The sequence below is a fragment of the Salvelinus sp. IW2-2015 genome, linkage group LG6.1 (assembly GCF_002910315.2).
Source record: "Salvelinus sp. IW2-2015 linkage group LG6.1, ASM291031v2, whole genome shotgun sequence".
Lineage (NCBI taxonomy): Eukaryota > Metazoa > Chordata > Actinopteri > Salmoniformes > Salmonidae > Salvelinus > Salvelinus sp. IW2-2015.
This window is the reverse complement of record NC_036845.1, coordinates 22,089,962-22,110,977: the sequence shown is the minus strand read 5'-3', so window position 1 is coordinate 22,110,977 and position 21,016 is coordinate 22,089,962.

Below are 21,016 nucleotides of genomic sequence, written 5' to 3'. Positions count from 1 at the left end.
AAAGCTTATCATGTATGTAAAACTCAACTATCCAGCAAACTAATTTGACAAAAAAGTGAAAACTCACTTTGCTAGCTAGCCAGCAACCAAGCTAGCAATGCAGGTTTGTTTCCACAGAAAAATAATTTGAACAAATTGCTATGATGAATCCTTTATGACATGTGTATTGATTTAACCTTAGATTAGGCTTAAAATTTAATTATGCATCATATATCTGATTAATTATAAGCCTACATTTACAAAGTCTAGATTAGGTCTAATCTAAGATTAATTTACACCATGTTGGTGCAACCCACCCTGTGCTGCACACACACGACACACACACACACACGACACAGGGGGGCAACAATTAAAAGTGGATATATGTGTTTGTCATACAAGCACACCGAGACAGACAGCATTGCTGTGGGCTGAACATGGTGCACCACAGACAGTAGTGTCAGAGAGACTGGATACCACATCTGGATTCTACTGGAAACCTTTATAGGGATTCTAAGCAATTTTTCAGACTGTGCATGTGTGTGTTGCGGCCTCTGTTTTCATAGACAGAGGCAAGGCTGTGGGGGCTTTTCTGGAGCGTCTCCTGTCAGCAGAATTCACTCGGCAGATCCCAGGCACGGCTGGAGGATTTTACCCCAAAACCCTCTTCCGCTCGTCCCCTCCTAACTCCTCCCCCCCATGAAGCAGAATCCCCCCAGAGCAAGGCACACAGGGGTCCAGCACTGGCAACCACCTAGACGGCTTCACACAAGCAKAAAGGAACACAGACACAGCCTTGCTTACAGCGCTGCTACTCTCACAGGGGAGACAGGTTACAGAGGAGTGGAAAACTTGATTGGGAAAGAGAGAGATGTGGAGAGATACTGAGGTGGTGTAGCCTAGTCTGTGTGGCTCCTGCATGTTTTTGTCACTTATTTTTTTCTCTGATGTGTACACATGCACAGACAAACATACCTCCCTCACTTAACCACTGAGGTGTGAACAAGCTTAGCCTAAAAAGGACATGCAGATACCACACATGGGCAGAAAAGAGGGGGCGGGGGAGAAGGGAAGAGGGAGAGAGTGTGGCAAAGAGAAAGAGCAGGGAGTAAGAGAAAAGAGAAATCGAGAAGAACAGATTAGGGAGGTAAAGTACAAGAAAGCTGACATATTTTGTTTTGGCTTCGAAACAAGCTTTTTACGCACTAAAAATTGCTTTACTTGATTTTCAGCCACTATCTTCACTGAACAGTGTGTCACTCATCAGGAAGTTAAATGGTACAATTTAAATGAACAAGGAAGTCTTGTTAAAAAGGTTACGTTCTGGGAAGTTGTGAAAACAGGGTGTACCCTCCAACACACTCAGCTGAGGGCCTGTGTATCCTGGGACCTATAAAACCTCTGTGTGTCTCTGTGTGTGTGTGTGTGTATGTGTCCCACCACTGAAATGCAATGCCTTGCCTGCAAGACCAATCGATAAATATGAAAGTCATGCATCTGGCCTGATCTCTCAATGCAACACAGAGTAGCCCCAGCACCTCACACAGGAGCAACAAAGCAACGGACACCCTGTCCAGACCAGCGAGACACCCTTCAAGACCAACTCCTGAAGGACCTGAATTGAGAGAACCCACGCCAAAATGACCTACACCCAGACCAGAGCATCACAAGCCACACCCAAACCAGTTAAGACCAACCCAAGCAAACTCTGGCCACACCCTATATACAGTTGAAGTCGAAAGTTTACATAAACTAGTTTTAATGACTCCAACCTAAGTGTTTCAACCACTCCACAAATTTATTGTTAACAAACTATAGTTTTGGCAAGTCGGTTAGGACATCTACTTTGTAAACAATTGTTGGAAAAATGACTTGTAATGCAAAGTAGATGTCCGAACCGACTTGCCAAAACTATAGTTTGATAACAAGAAATTTGAGGAATTTTCCAAGCTTTCCAAGTAAACTTCTGACCCACTGGAATTGTGATAGATTATTTCACTTATAATTCAATGTATCACAATTCCAGTGGGTCAGAAGTTTACATACACTAAGTTGACTGTACCTCTAAACAGCTTGGAAAATTCCAGAAATGTGTGTCATGGCTTTGGAAGCTTCTGATAGGCTAATTGACATCACTTGAGTCAATTGGAGGTGTACCTGTGGATGTATTTCAAGGCCTACCTTCAAACTCAGTGCCTCTTCTTTTGATTTTTCCATGATGTCAAGCAAAATCAGCCAAGACCTCAGAAAATGTTTTTGTAAACCTCCACAAGTCTGTTTCATCCTTGGGAGCAATTTCCAAACGCCTGATGGTACCACATTCATCTGTACAAACAATAGCACGCAAGTATAAACACCATGGGACCACGCAGCCGTCATACCGCTCAGGAAGGAGACGCGCTCTGTCTCCTAGAGATGAACGTACTTTGGTGCAAAAAGTGCAAATCAATCCCAGAACAACAGCAAAGGACCTTGTGAAGATGCTGGAGGAAACAGATGCAAAAGTATCAAAAGTAAAACGAGTCCTATATCGACAAAGATGGTACTTTTTAGAGAAATGTCCTCTGGTCTGATGGAACAAAAAAATAACTGTTTGGCCATAATGACCATCGTTTTGTTTGGAGGAAAAAGGGGGAGTCTTGCAAGCCGTAGAACACCATCCCAACTGTGAAGCACGGGGGTGGCAGCATCATGTTGTGGGGGTTCTTTGCACTGGTGCACTTCACAAAATAGATGGCATCATGAGGTTGGAAAATTATGTGGATATATTGAAGCAACATCTCAAGACATCAGTCAGGAAGCTTGGTCGCAAATGGGTCTTCCAAATGGACAATGACCCCAAACATACTTCCAAAGTTGTGGCAAAATGGCTTAAGGACAACAAAGTCAAAGTTTTGGAGTGGCCATCACAAAGCCCTGACCTCAATCCTATAGAAAATTTGTGGGCAGAACTGAAAAAGCGTGTGTGAGCAAGGAGGCCTAAAAACCTGACTCAGCTACACCAGCTCTGTCAGGAGGAATGGACCAAAATTCACCCAACTTATTGTGGAAAGCTTGTGGAAGGCTACTCGTAACATTTCACCCAAGTTAAACAATTTAAAAAAGGCAATGCTACCAAATACTAATTGAGTGCATGTAAACTTCTGACCCACTGGGAATGTGATGAAATAAATAATTCTCTACTATTATTCTGACATTTCACATTCTTAAAATAAAGTGGTGATCCTAACTGACAGGGAATTTTTACTAGGATTAAATGTCAGGAATTGTGAAAAACTGAGTTTAAATGTATTTGGCTAAGGTGTATGTAAACTTCTGACATCAACTGTAGCCCCTCCATATCAGACCTATGCCCCTTCTGGCCACCCAACGCCCCCCACCCCTGCGGCAAGGACCTCAACATGACATACAGTTGAAGTCGGAAGTGCCAGAACTGGACAAGAACCTGACAACACCCTCAACACACAGCGGGACAAACACCTACCTGGAGGAGACAGCATTCCCTCCCCCATATACCTCCCTAGACACAACCACAAAAACGTGTCACAACTCTGTCGGACGCAGGGTATGTACATAGTCAATGGTAGTCTTCGAGGGGACTGCTATGATAGGTACACCTATAGCTCATCTCTTGGCAGTAGTACTGTAGACTACTTTAAAACTGACCTCAGTCTCAGAGCGTTCACAGTCAGTCCACTCTCAGATCACAGCAAAATCACACTACTTGAACAGAGCCATGGTCAATCATGAGGCATCAATGCCAAAGAAACTGATTTATATTACAAAACGCTATAGATGGAAGGAAAGTAGTGTGGAAATCTACCAAAAAACAATTAGGCAACAACAAATTCAATCCCTTCTAGACAATTTCCTGGACAAAACGTTTCACTGTAAGAGAGTGAAGGTGTAAACTTGGCAGTAGAAAACCTAAACAGTATATTTGACCTCTCAGAATGCAGTAAGAAGCCAAGGTAAGTTGCTAGCTAGCATTAAACGTATCTTATAAAAAACAATCAATCAATCATAATCACTAGTTAACTACACATGGTTGATGATATTACAAGTTTATCTAGCGTGTCCTGCGTTGCATATAATCGATGCGGTGCGCATTAGCGAAAAAGGTACCTAACCATAAACATCAATGCATTTCTTAAAATCAATACACAAGGTTATATTTTTAAACCTGCATATTTAGTTAATATTGCCTGCTAACATGAATTTCTTTGTATCACTTCTCTTGCAACAGAGTCAGGGCAAACGCAGCAGTTTGGGCCGCCAGGCTCGTTGCGAACTGTGTGAAGACTATTTCTTCCTAACAAAGACAGCCAACTTTGCCAAACGGGGTATGGTTTAACAAAAGCGCATTTGCGTAAAAAGCACAATCGTTGCACGACTGTACCTAACCATAAACATCAATGCCTTTCTTAAAATCAATACACAGAAGTATATATTTTAAAACCTGCATATTTAGCTAAAAGAAATCCAGGTTAGCAGGCAATATTAACCAGGTGAAATTGTGTCACTTCTTTTTTTTAACCTTTATTTAACCAGGTAGGCTAGTTGAGAACAAGTTCTCTTTTGCAACTGCGACCTGGCCAAGATAAAGCATAGCAATTCGACACATACAACAGAGTTACACATGGAATAAACAAAACATACAGTCAATAATACAGAAGAAAAATAAGTCTATATACAATGTGAGCAAATGAGGTGAGATAAGGAGGTAAAGGCAAAAAGGCCATGGTGGTGAGGTAATTGCACGCAGAGTCAGGGTATATGCAACAGTTTGGGCCGCCTGGCTCGTTGCGAACTAATTTGCCAGAATTTTACATAATTATGACTTAACATTGAAGGTTGTGCAATGTAACAGGAATATTTAGACTTATGGATGCCACCCGTTAGATAAAATACGGAACGGTTCCGTATTTCACTGAAATAATAAATGTTTTGTTTTCGAGATTATAGTTTCCGGATTCGACCATATTAATGACCTAAGGCTCATATTTCTGTGTGTTATTATGTTATAATTAAGTCTATGATTTGATAGAGCAGTCTGACTGAGCGATGGTAGGCAACAGCAGGCTCATAAACATTCATTCAAACAGCACATTTGGGCGTTTTTCCAGCAGCTCTGCTGTTTATGACTTCAAGCCTATCAACTCCCGAGATTAGGCTGGTGTAACCGATGTAAAATGGCTAGCTAGTTAGCGGGGTTCGCGCTAATAGCGGTTAAACGTCACTTGCTCTGAGACTTGGAGTAGTTGTTCCCCTTGCTCTGCATGGGCAACGCTGCTTCGAGGGTGGCTGTTGTCGATGTGTTCCTCGTTCGAGCCCACGAAGGAGCGAGGAGAGGGACGGAAGCTATACTGTTACACTGGCAATACTAAACTGCCTATAAGAACATCCAAAGGTTAATGAAAAATGGTATAGAGAGAAATAGTCCTATAATTCCTATAATAACTACAACCTAAAACTTCTTACCTGGGAATATTGAAGACTCATGTTAAAAGCAAGGAACTTAAACGTTAGCTTTTTTACATGGCACATATTGCACTTTTACTTTCTTCTCCAACACTTTGTTTTTGCATTATTTAAACCAAATTGAACATGCTTCATTATTTATTTGAGGCTAAATTGATTTTATTGATGTATTATATTAAGTTAAAATAAGTGTTCATTCAGTATTGTTGTAATTGTCATTATTACAAATAAATTCAAAAAATTAAAATTCTAATAATATATAAATTTTTTATAAATAAATAAAAATCGGCATCGACTTTTTTTGGTCCTCCAATAAACGGTATCGGCGTTGAAAAATCTGAATCGGTRGACCTCTAGTCTCAACCAAGATTTCATCATACATGTCAAGCAGTGAAGTTTCATCTCTGTCTGTCCATGGCCTCTCTTCCTCAGTGTGCACTGTCACTGTGTCCATTTCCATCTTGTCCAGCTGTGTTTAACATTTCATGTAAACCCTTTTTCTTGTCTGCATCGATAGTAGCGGTCGTTGTACCTAGCGTCGAGCATGGTGGCGACACAGTAAAGAGGCTCAGAGAGACTGCCATGAATTGCTTGTTCACAGCCTCTTGTAGAGTACTTTTGAAAGTTTTAACCCTACGGTCTGTGTCGGCAGTTTTGTTGAGCAGGCGTTTCAATGCCATGACAAAGGGTATCACGTCTGCTGCAGAAGCAGTTGAGCTTATTTCGAGTCAGTTGCTCGAATAGAGCTAGGTGTTAATATTTCCATGTGCGTTTCAAAAATACTGTGGAACTCTGGTAGGGAAACGTCTGAAAAATAGTGCCTACTTGGTAGTGTGTACCGGTGCTCGACCAGTCGATGAAAGCCAACATCATCCACGACAGAGAACGGTTGATTGTCAAGGGCAATGAACTCCATTATCTTGGCGTTAATGGATTTCGCCTTTGAGTTCTCGCTGAAATTCTTACTCTTTCAAATGACTGCTCAAATTGAACTTGTTGGAAGTGTGCGCTTAGTATTTTTCTGGTTTTCTTCTGTGTAGCGCTGTATTTTTCGTGCCGTCATTATGTCATCTATCTACATTATATAGGTATGCACGTCAGCTTTGACATCGGTTTTGCCCATCGGCGTTGTTGGCATTTTAACCTAATAGCGGTCAATTCTGATATGCTTACCGATATATTGTGCATCCCTACAAGACACCCCTCCAAACACTGTTCTTACCAATAATAGCCTGCCACCACAGACATACTGTACTTGTGGTGTATGACACTGCAGCCACACTGCCACTGTTGCACAAGAGACCACACACACACCTGAGGTTCTCTACATTCCCTCTCCCAAAAGTAACGTATAATATGAGGGATTGTCACGGCCAACTTCAGTTTACACAAAGATATAGCCCAGGCAGAAGTAGTACAGACAATATTTTCCCCACACACTAAACCTCAGTGAGAGATGTGTTACCTAAAGGCCTTGCGTGGTTACAGGCATTGGGTACTATTAAGACCATTTCATGTAGGGAGCTATTTGACAACTGCACCATGCAAAATCCCTAATATGAGCCCATGTTCTGTTGGTAAATATGAGCACATGTAATGATTAACTACTGTGGGAGCAAGGAGTGTTACAGTAACAACATCCTCCCCATCTACACCTGCCCTGTGTGTGTGTGTCTATTGTGTAATCACCATTGGCACTGGAGCCAACAACGATAACACATCAGTCGAGTCTGCTACCAAAGACTCTTTCGTTGAGGTAGCCAACACACTAAGCTGGGTCTGGGCCAGGGACATACAGTGCATTCGGAAAGTATTCAGACACCTTCCATTTTCCCATATTTTGTTACATTACAGCCTTATTCTAAAATTGATTAAATAAAATGTTTTCCTCATCAATCTACACACAATACCCCATAATGCCAAAGTGAAAACAGGTTTTTAGAAATGTTTGGCCCACGGCTAAATCTAGTTGGTGATCCCTAGTCTACATAGTAAGGATGCATGTTGCGCCTTTACAATGAATTAATGACCTTACTGAAATAATCAGGCTAGTGGGCCAGTTGGCTTCCTGACCAGTGTTCCGGGTCTCTGTTTTCAGCCCCTCCCCAAAAAGTGTGTGTCCAGGGCCTTGTTCCTGGCTCCCTCTTCTCTGAGGGACACAGTGGTTCTATTATTCCCTTGTGTTTCAGAGAACAGGATTAATGACCTGCGGCAGGGACATGAAACGGTTGTGTCCGCCTGTTTACTTCTGTCCCTAGGACCAGTCTCTGGGATTAAACACCCTGTGTGTGTGTGTGTGTGTGTTTGTGTGTGTGCACTTTCAATTACCACTGGCAGGCCAAAGCAAGGGTAATGCACAACTACAATAGCAGCCACAGAGTCATGGTCACCGTTAGGGTTGCAAAGGGTCTGAATTCTTCCATGCGAAGTTAAGCATTGAAATTTGGGGAATTTTGCTTAAATTCATCAAAAGAAGATATCTTATAACATTGAACCTTTTTTTGTGGGATACACAAGGTAATTCTAGGTCTTGTGGCATATGTTGGTTAAACTATCCCAATGCAATGAAATTGCAACCCTCTGCATACAGAGTGCATTCTTCCATGTACAGCTGATTCTCAAGATCTTGCACACTAATGAGATGCTATTGAGCCCACACTACTACACTGTCTGAGCCAAGGACTACATGCTTTCTGGTAAGTTTTGATTACAATACTGATTACAATACTGGGTGTGGTGAATATATTTTAAAAATCATGTCATATAAAATATATTCTAGAAGAAAAAGAAACGCACACCTATTTAGGCGAGGTGCTGGCTAGCGGAGTAGAAAACTTAAAAATAAAGGCGAGCCGCACACTCTAGGAGCTCAGATGAAAAAATATTTAATTTACCAACGTTTCGACAGGCAAGCTGTCTTCATCAGGGTACAATCCTGAAGACAGCTTGCCTGTCGAAGCGTTGGTAAATTAAATATTTTTGCATCTGAGCTCCTAGAGTGTGCGGCTCGCCTTCATTTTTAAGTTTTCTACTCCGCTAGCCAGCACCTCGCCTAAATAGGTGTGCGTTTCTTTTTCTTCTAGAATATATTTTATATGACATGATTTTTTGTTAACTACTAAATAGTAGCCTACAGCAAAGTGTGTTTAAATCATTTCTAACTTGTTAACAATTTCTGCTAGTTAGCTTTTGCTACCATGTGGGTTAAGGCTTGCTTGAGCGTGTAAACTGAGGAGTGTTAACTCACCTGTTTCCATAAAGGGTTCATTTAAAAACATTTATCTTACAGAAGGAGGTGTTTAATCTAACTGCTTAACTATTTATCTGTACATGGAATTGTATTTTATTTTTGAAATTATTATTTCTGATCTTTACAGGAAAATGCCACGGGCACTATCTGATGTGTGGAGTAGAGGTTGACCGATTATGATTTTTCAACGCCGATACCAATTATTGGAGGACCAAAAAAAGCCGATACCGATTAAATCGGACAATTATTATTATTTTTTTGTAATAATGACAATTACAACAATACTGAATGAACACTTATTTCAAATTAATATAATACATCAATAAAATCGATTTAGCCTCAAATAAATAATGAAACATGTTCAATTTGGTTTAAATAATGCAAAAACAAAGTGTTGGAGAAGAAAGTAAAAGTGCAATATGTGCCATGTAAGAAAGCTAACGTTTAAGTTCCTTGCTCAGAACATGAGAACATTTGAAAGCTGGTGGTTCCTTTTAACATGAGTCTTCAATATTCCCYGGTAAGAAGTTTTAGGTTGTAGTTATTATAGTAATTATAGGACTATTTCTCTCTATACAATTTGTATTTCATTAACCTTTGACTATTGGATGTTCTTATAGGCACTTTAGTATTGCCAGTGTAACAGTATAGCTTCCGTCCCTCTCCTCGCTCCTACGTGGGCTCGAACCAGGAACACAACAGCCCCCCCTCGAAGCAGCGTTAACCATGCAGAGCAAGGGGAATAACTACTCCAAGTCTCAGAGCAAGTGACGTGTGAAACGCTATTAGCGCGCACCCCGCTAACTAGCTAGCCATTTCACAACGTTTACACCAGCCTAATCTCAGGAGTTGATAGGCTTGAAGCACAGTGAAGAGCTGCTGGCAAAACGCAGGAGAGTGCTGTTTGAATGAATGCTTACGAGCCTGCTGCTGCCTACCATCGCTCAGTCAGACAGCTCTATCAAATCATAGACTTAGTTATAACATAATAACACACAGAAATACGAGCCTTAGGTCAATAATATGGTCGAATCCGGAAACTATCATCTCGAAAACAGGACGTTTATTCTTTCAGTGAAATACGGAACTGTTCCGTATTTTATCTAACTGGTGGCATCCATAAGTCTAAATATTCCTGTTACATTGCACAACCTTCAATGTTATGTCATAATTACGTAAAATTCTGGCAAATTAGGCYGCCCAAACTGTTGCATATACATCGATCGATTATATGCAACGCAGGACACGCTAGATAAACTAGTAATATCATCAACCATGTGTAGTTAACTAGTGATTATGATTGATTGATTGTTTTTTATAAGATAAGTTTAATGCTTGCTAGCAACTTACCTTGGCTTCTACTGCATTCGCGTAACAGGCAGGCTCCTCGTGGAGTGCAATGTAATCAGGTGGTTAGAGCGTTGGACTAGATAACTTTAAGGTTGCAAGATTGAATCCCCCGAGCTGACAAGGTAAAAATCTGTCGTTCTGCCCCTGAACGAGGCAGTTAACCCACCGTTCCTAGGCCGTCATTGAAAATAAGTATGTGTTCTTAACTGACTTGCCTAGTTAAATAAAGGTGTAAAAAAAAATATATATATATATATATATAATAATATTTTTTTTTTAAATCGGACAAATCGGTGTCCAAAAATACCGATTTCCGATTGTTATGAAAACTTGAAATCGGCCCTAATTAATCAGCCATTCCGATTAATCGGTCGACCTTTAGTGTGGAGACAATTCACTGCAGCTAATGTAGAAGGAAAGGCTGTGTACATTTGCAAATACTGTGCCAAATCATATGTGAAGAATGCAACAAAGATGCAGAATTATCTGGCCAAGTGCATAAAGTTCCCACAGTAATAGCAACCTCTGACAAAAGTCCCTCTACTTCTATTCGAGATGAAAATGATGAATCAGACACACGATAGCAACAGCTCATGGTCCTCCTGGAATCAGAAGTTTTTTTGACTCGATGGAGGAACATAGTCAGAAAAATGCTGATGAATATCTTGCTTGAGCTGTGTATGTAACTGGTTCACCTCTGATGCTCACAGGAAATGTGTATTGGGAGAGATTTCTGAATGTTCATCGCCCAGCATACACCCCTCCAACCAGACATGCTTTATCTACTTATTTGCTGGATGAAGAGTTCAACAGAGTTCAGGTGAAGGTCAAGAAAATCATAGAGAAAGCAGACTATATTGCAATTATCTCTGATGGGTGGTCAAATGTTTGTGGGCAAGGAATAATTAACTACATCATCTCCACCCCTCAAACAGTATTCTACAAGAGCACAGACACACCGGTCTCTACATTGCAGATGAGCTGAAGGCAGTCATCAATGACCTTGGACCACAGAAGGTATTTGCACTGGTGACAGACAGTGCTGTGAACATGAAGGCTGCTTGGTCTAAAGTGGAGGAGTCCTACCCTCACATCAATTGGCTGTGCTGCTCATGCATTGAGTCTGCTCCTCAAGTACATAATGGCACTGAAAACAATGGATACACTCTACAAGAGAGCCAAGGAAATGGTTAGGTATGTGAAGGGTCATCAAGTTATAGCAGCAATCTACCTCACCAAGCAAAGTGAGAAGAATAAGAGCACCACATTGAAGCTGCCCAGCAACACCCYTTGGGGTGGTGTTGTCATCATGTTTGACAGTCTCCTGGAGGTGAAGGAGTCTCTCCAAGAAATGGCCATATCACAGTCTGTTGATACGGACAGCCCCATCAAGGGGATCCTCCAGGATGATGTATTCTGGGAGAGTGGTAAGCAGCCTGAAACACCCGAAACCTATAGCAGTAGCCATTGCACAAATTGAGGGAGACAATGCCATCCTGTCTGATGTTTAGACTCTGCTTGCAGATGTAAGAGAAGAAATCCGCACTGCCCTTCCCACTTCACTGTTGCTTCAAGCAGAGGAAACTGCAGTTCTGAAATACATCAAAAGCCGTTAAGACGTCTGCCTGAAGCCCATACGTCTGTTGGATCCCAAGTATGCTGGCAAGAGCATCCTGTCTGGAGAAAGCCAAAACAGGTATCGATTTTTTTGCAAATGTATTAAACATTAACAGAAATACCTTGTTTAAATATGTATTCAGACCCTTTGCTCGGAGACTCGAAATTTAGCTCAGGTGCATCCTGTTTCCATTGATCACCCTTAACCTTTCCCGGTTCCGGGATAATTGTCATCAGCAACGCTGAATAGCATAGCGCCACAGTCAAATAATATTACTAGAAAATATTCATAATCATGAAATCACAAGTGCAATATTGCAAAACACAGTTTAGCCTTTTGTTAATCCACCTGTCGTCTCAGATTTTGAAATTATGCTTTACAGCGAAAGCAATACAAGCGTTTGTGTAAGTTTATCGATCGCTCGACAAAACATTAAGTACACTTAGCATCAGGTAACTTGGTCACGAAAATCAGAAAAGCAATCAAATTAATCGTTTACCTTTGATGATCTTCGGATGTTTTCACTCACGAGACTCCCAGTTAGACAACAAATGTTCCTTTTGTTCCATAAAGATATTTTTATATCCAAATACCTCCATTCGTTTGGCGCGTTATGCTCAGAAATCCACAGGAAAAAGCGGTCACGACAACGCAGACAAAAATCCCAGATAATATCCATAATGTCCATAGAAACATGTCAAACGTTTTTTATAATCAATACTTAGGTTGTTTTTCAAATATCTATTCGATAATATATCAACCGGGAGTGTTGGTTTTTCAATAGTACCGGGAGTAACAATGGCCGCCTTTCTCTGTTGCACACAACTCACTCTGAGAGCCCCCACCTATCCACTTACGCAATGTGATGGTTCTCGCTCATTTTTCAAAATAAAAGCCTGAAACTATGTCTAAAGGCTGTTGACACCTTGAAGGCTGACGTTTCTCCTCCTAATATTTCTAAATTCCATTATTTTACTTTTTTTGATCTCTGTGTATTGTTAGATATTACTGCACTGTTGCAGCTAGGAAGACAAGCATTTCGCTACACCCGCAATAACATCTGCTAAATATAATATGTGTATGAGACCAATAACATTATTTGATTTTAGTTACTAGAGGAACAAGATTTGTTTTAAAGTACCATGTTTATGTTTCAATGCAGTACACATTGTAAGTAAAATAATATATTTCAACACATTATTGAAGTGACATCCTCTACTTAGCCGTTAGGAGAGGAGGCAGAAATCAATTATAAATCGAATCGAACAACAAAACGAAGCGACCAACCAATTGCAGAGGGCGATCAGAGAGCATCTTGGACACATTCTGTCAGAAAATGTCTTGGTGGTGCTAGTTAGTATTACACTTAAGCTGTAATTACACTTGTACAGGGAAAATTATAAAAGACGCAGGCAACAGAGATGACATAAAAGGGCAGGTTTTTGAAACCACTGGACCGGTCACTGACCTGATTGAAATGAGTAGATTTATTTGCTAATGAAACGGTGATGGGTTGTGAATGAGATTATTAGGAATGTGCACAGTGAAACTTCTAAACTTCCAAAAGAGCAAGCTACTTCTCTCAGAATGAAGGACAGTATAAAAAAATGAGGTGTATGCAGATTTTAAAGTTATCCACACTAATGAGTAATTAATATAAGGGGTAATAGAACATATGAAGGAAATAAAGAATAGATGCAAAGCAAATGCTTCAGGATTCCATGCAAAACATATTTTTATATCATGGGCATGTCATGTAGGCCTACAGTATAGTCTAACTGTTTGCCCTAAAATGCCCTTGATGGCAGTACCTTTTAACGTGCGTAAAAAAGAACCAAGACCGCATCGCGTCAAACGTGGACAATAACAAAAAAACTTTATTGACCATGTCCTATGACCAATGCACAGAAAATGTCATACCACCATATTAAGGAGGAGATCAAGTACGATCAACATTACTGTAATGTGTGTTTTCTGACAGGCGACCCACTACAGTGCACTGACTCAAGCTTTCCCAACAAAGCAGCCCATCACTAGGCTATGCGTAATTTCATTCTGGGCAGTGGGCGCTCTCCAGAATTCATAATCAACAGATGACTGGCATATAGGTAAGCCAAAACTGGATGAATGCATGCTTTGCTTTCACATTTCAAGATGATATTTCTAGAAATCACATCTTGGCAGATGTAGGCCAATGAAGTTCTATTCTAAGCTATTATTTCACTGTATAACATGATCAACTGCAATCATCAAGAATCTCTTGAGCAAGTTATCACATTAATTCATATAAATGGTCAGACTTTACATTGGTGAATGAAGGCAGGTAGACCTAACGATTTTTGCCACCCTTCTTTTCCCCATTGCACAAGAATGTAACCAAGAAAAATAAAAATAAAAAAACTTTTGCCTGGCTGGAGTTTATGCACACAAATATTTTGCGCACGGTTATTTTACGCACACAATTGATACTAGAAATGCACGATATTAGGCTATATTACAACAACAAAAATATTTTAAACAGACGTATGTCAAATATATAGCATATTCTAATTTTAGCCTATGTCAAAATACACATTCAAAATTCTTATCAATAATAGCATAGCATATTCAGAATTTGATCAAAGACAGTACAGTATGAAGATGGGGATCTCTACTTTAGAAGCAGTTTCTGCCTATCACATTTGATGATGTCATGGCGATGTTAGCTTGCGAAACTCATGCGCAGAAACACGTAAATGGCTCAAACGGTCGTCTCGCGACAAACTGCGCATGTGCAGTCCGTAAGATAAAGGCCCTCCTTCGATATGAAGTTGTTTCTGAATGAAATTAAAACGTGTCAGTTTGTCACCTTCCAGAGGCTGGAGTGTTCAACTACTTAAGACATTGGCTCGAATCAAGGTTGTGCCTTTAGATTTCAGAAAATTAACTAAGTAACAATTACTCTCACTGACTTCTCAAACCCCAAACTTGGACTGCTTGGTCTGTTTTACAAGGGTTCCCGAAAGTCTTGCGATGTTGTGCCTCTGGGTTTAGAAACTCTGTGATTTGGCAGTCAGGAAATGCAATTCAATTCACGGCATATACTACAGTTCCAATACCGTTACAGTAGCAATATTATACTGTATACTTCATACTGAGATTGGGCAACTTGAATGTTGAGCACCTCAACTATTGTAAAAAATAAACAGAGTGAGTGCCAAAGTCCTCCACTTCACAGCATTAGCCTACAACTGCCATATGTCTTAATAGTTCCTAGAGCTTGGACATAATGCCATCATATTATTCACTAACCCAGTTATTCGAACGACTAAAATACATAGCGTGAAGTTACACCGTTTAGCACTACTTACCAGCTTGCTACGGTGTGGGTGCTGCAGCCATTTAACCCGTAGCGAAAGGGCTAGAAGTCCGCATTTCCTCGGCTGTGTCACGGTAGGTGTAGCGCAGATCTTGCAGCGATGCTTGAAGGCAAGCTGAAACAAATTATGGGGGGGGGGGGACTTTCCCTACGCCTTGTCGAACGAGCTACGAAGCCATATTCAGAAGATTAGAACAACAAAAACATCTCGCACTACACAAACATCCGCGCCGCCGCACCAGACGTCAAGAGGAACCCGCCCCCTTTCGTCGTCTCTCATTGGCCTGGCTTAACAGGACATTTTACATAGATGGGACTTGTGAAGCAAAAGTCCCAACTTTAAATATTTTTCATAATGGGGCTTGCAAAGCAAGAGTCCCCACTTTAAATATTCAACATACTTCTTATTATTACTACTATCTGGAAAACGAATACTCTTACACCGTTTAAAGATGCACTATGCAGAAATCGCTCCACCATTTCTTGGTTGCTAAAATTCTAATAGTTCACCTAATTCAGTTTGTTACAAAAAAGCATGTATATTGTAGAAAATCATTGTACCATCTAAACCGCTGTGAAATATATGTTCCATAATAAAAAATATTGCATTCATCTGTTTGGAGCTGGTGTACAAAACCAAAAGTAAAAGATGCAGAAAGGAAACTTAATCAAGGAATCATAGAAATAGCGCACATAGAACATATCTATCACTTCTTAGACTTGCTTTCAATGAGAATGACATATCCATAATTCACATTTCTATGTGAATTGGATCTCCCAAAAAAGTTACATATTGCAGCTTTATGCTAGACACCTCATTCAAACTTTAAAATGTGCAGAGTGGTCAGGACCAGTGTGTGCATACAACTTTTTGATACTGTATCTTTTATACTTTTAAAACTAGTACGTTGTTTGTCCATCTTCATTCACTTTCACGGGATTTCTTCAACATTCTAAAGTTCCCATTGTGACATCAACTCCCAGACTTCCAACATCCATTCACGGTGAACAATGCAACTTTTGACAAAGATATGCTACTCTGACCACTTTCCCATCAATTTTAACAAAAAGTTAAAGCATATGAAATCTTCCTCTACTTCCAAACAATTTACATTTCTACAACTTTAGACAAAACCTTAGAGGGTATAACATATCGGTCTACTTCTCTGCTTTTCAAATCGGGAATCAGAACAAAGTTATCTGATACCAATAAAAGAGACAGCTAAGTTACCACATCAACAACTTTGTCTCAACTTTTACAAACTGACATTCACCACTTTAGACAAAAACATAGAGGGTATAACATATTGGTATACTTCTCAGCTATTTAAGGGTGTTTTCACATATAGTTATCTTCAAAAGAACCGATCTCAGTCCTTTTTTTTTTTTTTTAAGCAAAATAACTCAGTTCACTTTGTATTCACACTGCCCTTTCCATTGAGTGAGGACTCAACTCTTTTGCCAGTTCACGTCAACTTTTTTTTGGACCAAGTCGTCTTTAAATTCACATTGCTATGTTTAGAAAGGAACCAATATATTTTTCCTAGATGCAATCTGGGTTTTTACAAAGTGCAGGACAAGCCATTCAATCAGAATGCGTTATTGGAAAGATAGATATAACAACTTACATTTTGGAAGCTAATAGACTGTATTTAGTTAAACTATGACATTTACAGTACTTTGGAAAGTATTCAGACCCCTTGACTTTTTTCACATTTTGTTACCTTAGAGTCTTATTCTAAAATGGATGAAATAAAAAAAATCCTCATCAATCTACACACAATACCCCATAATGACAAAACAGGTTTTTAGAAAGTTTTGCAAATGTATAAAAAAATTAAAAACATAAATTGATTATTTACATAAGTATTCAGACCCTTTGCTATGATACTCGAAATTGAGCTCAGGTGCATCCTGTTTACATTGATCATCCTTGAGAAGTTTCTACAACTTGATTGGAGTCCACCTGTGGTAAATTCAATTGATTGGACATTATTTGGAAAGGCACACACCTGTCTACAGTATATTAGGTCCCACAGTTGACAGTGCAAGTCAGAGCAAAAACCAAGCCATGAAGTCAAAGGAATTGTCCGTAGAGCTCCGAGACAGGATTGTGTTGAGGCAAAGATCTAGGGAAGGGTACCAAAAAATGTCTGCAGCATTGAAGAACCCAGTGGCCTCCATCATTCTTAAATTGAAGTTTGGAACCACCAAGACTCTTCCTATAGCTGGCCGCCCAGCAAAACAGAGCAATCGGGGGAGAATGGCCTTGGTCAGGGAGGTGACCAAGACCCCGATAGTCACTTTGACAGAGCTCCAGAGTTCTGTGGAGATGGGGGAACTTTCCAGAAGAACAACCATTGCTGCAGCACTCCACCAATCAGGCCTTTATGGTAGAGTGGCCAGATGGAAGCCACTCCTCAGTAAAAAGCACATGAGAAGCTGCTTGGAGTTTGCCAAAAGGCATCGAAAGGACTCTCAGACCATGATAAATAAGATTCTCTGGTCTGATGAAACCAAGATTGAACTCTTTGTCCTGAACGCCAAGCGTCACATCTGGAGGAAGCCTGGCACCATCCCTACTGTGAAGCATCAAGCTAAGGGGATGTTTTTCAACGGCAGGGACTGGGAGACTAGTCAGGGTCGAGGGAAAGATGAACGGAGCAAAGTACAGAGAGATTCTTGATGAAAATCTGCTCCAGAGTGGTCAGGACCTCAAACTGGGGCAAAAATTCACCTTCCAACAGGACAACAACACTAAGCGCACAGCCAAGACAATGCAGAAGTGGCTTCGAGACAAGTCTCTGAATGTCCTTGAGTTGCCCAGCCAGAGTCTGGACGTAAACCCTATCGAACATCTCTGGATAGACCTGAAAATAGCTGTGCAGTGACGCTCTCCATCCAACCTGACAGAGCTTGAGAGGATCTGCGGAGAAGAATGGGAGAAACTCCCCAAATACAGGTGTGCCAAGCTTGTAGCGTCATACCCAAGACGATTCGAGGCTGTAATCGCTGCCAAAGGTGCTTCAACAAAGTATTGAGTAAAGGGTCTGAATACTTATGTATGTGATATTTCAGTTTTTTTAAATTAAATTTGCAAAAATGTCAAAACTTGTCTTTGCTTTGTCATTTTGCAGTATTTTGTTTAGATTGAGGGGGGGAAACAATTGAATACATTTTAGAATAAGGCTGTAATGTAACAATGTGGAAAAAGTAAAGTCATATGAATACTTTTGCACAGTGCACGAATGCACTGTAATAATTGTAATCAGAAGATACTATTAACATTGGTAACAGAATTATAGCAGTATAATTACTGCATAATAAATAATACTGTAATTGAAAATGGTCCACCCAAGGTAATGTAGGCTACTGCCCCTTTAAGAGAGAGAATAGATCTTGTACCCTATGTTGAGATTCTCACCAAATATGTTGTCTTCTCACACTATTCAAACCACACAATCAATAAACAGCTTATAAAGCTCTGTTTACCTATGATGCACATATTGCAAACAAATAATCTTAACTAAAAACGTGACACATTTTAGAATATGTGCGTCCTTGACAATCGCTAATCAATATGCAAAAACCGCACATTTTTTTCAGCAAACCTGCACATCTCTCTTTTGTGGCACCAATGTGAGAGTTTATGGCAGGGGAAATGGTGTTGCAGTAGACTAGTGTGTGGTGCGCGAATTATGACAAGCGAACCTGGGGAGCTTTGCATTGACATTGTACTCAAAAAGAGAACCTGACCCTGGTATAGGAACTCAGACCACTTCTCGAGATGGTCTCAGTTCGGTTTGCTTCGGGGGCCCTTTTGAGGATAGTTCCTTTGGAGTGTTCACACTGCACAAAAAAAATAAGCGTTGCTGTTTTTCTATTTAAAAAGTGTGATTTTCAGAGCGAAAAAAACAAAAAACAAAAGGAAACCTGGAAAAACTAAACAGAGAAAAAGGAATCAGGCAAAACATTAAATGGATTTTATATGGCCCTGTGTATGCTATGCTCAGTTAACTTGTGTCCCTGGGGGCAGAGGTGCAGAGGGTCCCTCGTCCCACTGATCCCCCTCCAGCCCAGTGAGGACTTCAAGAAAATCCTGCTGTTGTCAAAATACGTTGTGAAAAAATGTATTTGTTTATTTAAAACTTCAACAATGTCTCATTGTCTACAGTGCTCTATTATTAAATGTATTCCTCTACGACAACATTTTTTTTAAGTGCTAAACAAGCCCCACAACTTTACTCCATGTAAAGTTACCATCTACAGATGTCGGATCTTAACTTCATCACTCTTTTGTCACTGAGAATTTTTATGATGCATCAGGAAATTCAAATGAGCCTTGTGAGTAGCTGAAAATGAGCAGCACTCTTTCTCTCCATGCGGGGGCATTCAAGTTATTGGGATCAGGGCTATCAAAATAATGTTCTCTCTCGCTCACTCAAAGGCTAGGCCTAGGTCATATTACTGCAACATTCAAATGTACAAAAATGTATCTGAAATGCAGCCATACACATCAACAATCGTTGTTTTATATAGCTTAACCCATTACAGTAAAAGCCCTGTCTATGTTCTACTAAGCTATATGGAATTGTTTTAAGGTCATTCCAAGGATAATTTTTCCTTGACAGCTTTGCACACTCTTGACATACTCTTGGCATTCTCTCAACCAGCTTCACCTGGAGTGCTTTTCCAACAGTTTTGAAGGAGTTCCCACACATGCTGAGCACTTGTTGGCTGCTTATCCTTTACTCTGTGGTCCAACTCATCCCAAACCATCTCAATTGGGTTGAGTGATAAATTTTTTTACCTTTATTTAACTAGACAAGTCAGTTAAGAACAAATTCTTATTTTCAATGACGGCCTAGGAACAGTGGGTTAACTGCCTTGTTCAGGGGCAGAATGACATATTTTTACCCTTGTCAGCTCGGGGATTCAATCTTGCAACCTTTCGGTTACTAGTCCAACGCTCTAACCAATAGGCTACCTGCTGCCCCTTGACTGTGGAGGCCAGGTCATCTGAAGCAGCACTCCATCGCTCTCCTTCATGGTAAAATAGCCCTTACACAGCCTGGAGGTGTGTAGGATCATTGTCCTGTTGAAAAACAAATGATAGTGGAACTAAGCGCAAACCAGATGGGATGGAGTATCGCTGCAGAATGCTGTGGTAGCCATGCTGGTTAAGTGTGCCTTGAATTCTAAATAAATCACAGACAGCACACCATCACACCTCCTCCCATATGCTCCACGGTGGGAACCACACATGCGGAGATCATCCGTTCACCTACAAAGACACGGAGGTTGGAACCTAAAATCTCAAATTTGGACTCATCAGACCAAAGGACAGATTTCCACCGGTCTAATGTCCATTGATTTTCTTGGCCCAAGCAAGTCTCTTCTTATTGGTGTCCTTTAGTAGTGGTTTCTTTGCAGCAATTCGACCATGAAGGCCTGCTTCACGCTATCTCCTCTGAACAGTTGATGTTGAGATGTGTCTGTTACTTGAACTCTGAATTATTTATTTGGGCTGCAATTTCTGAGGCTGGTAAATCTAATGAACTTACCCTCTGCAGCAGAGGTAACTCTGGGTCTTCCTTTCCTATGGCGGTCCTCATGAGAGCCAGTTTCATCATAGAGCTTGATGGTTTTTGCGACTGCACTTGAAGAAACTCTTGAAAGTTCTTGAAATGTTCCGCATTGACTGACCTTCATCTCTTAAAGTAATGATGGACTGTCTTTTCTTTTTGCTTATTTGAGCTGTTCTTGCCATAATATGGACATGGTCTTTTACAAAATAGGGCTATCTTCTGTATAACACCCCTACCTTGTCACAACACAACTGATTGGCTCAAATGCATGAAGAAGAAAATAAATTCCAGGCACACCTGTTAAATGCATTCCAGGTCACAACCTCAAGAAGCTGGTTCAGAGAATGCCAAGAGTGTGCAAAGCTGTCATCAAGGCAAAGGGTGGCTATTTG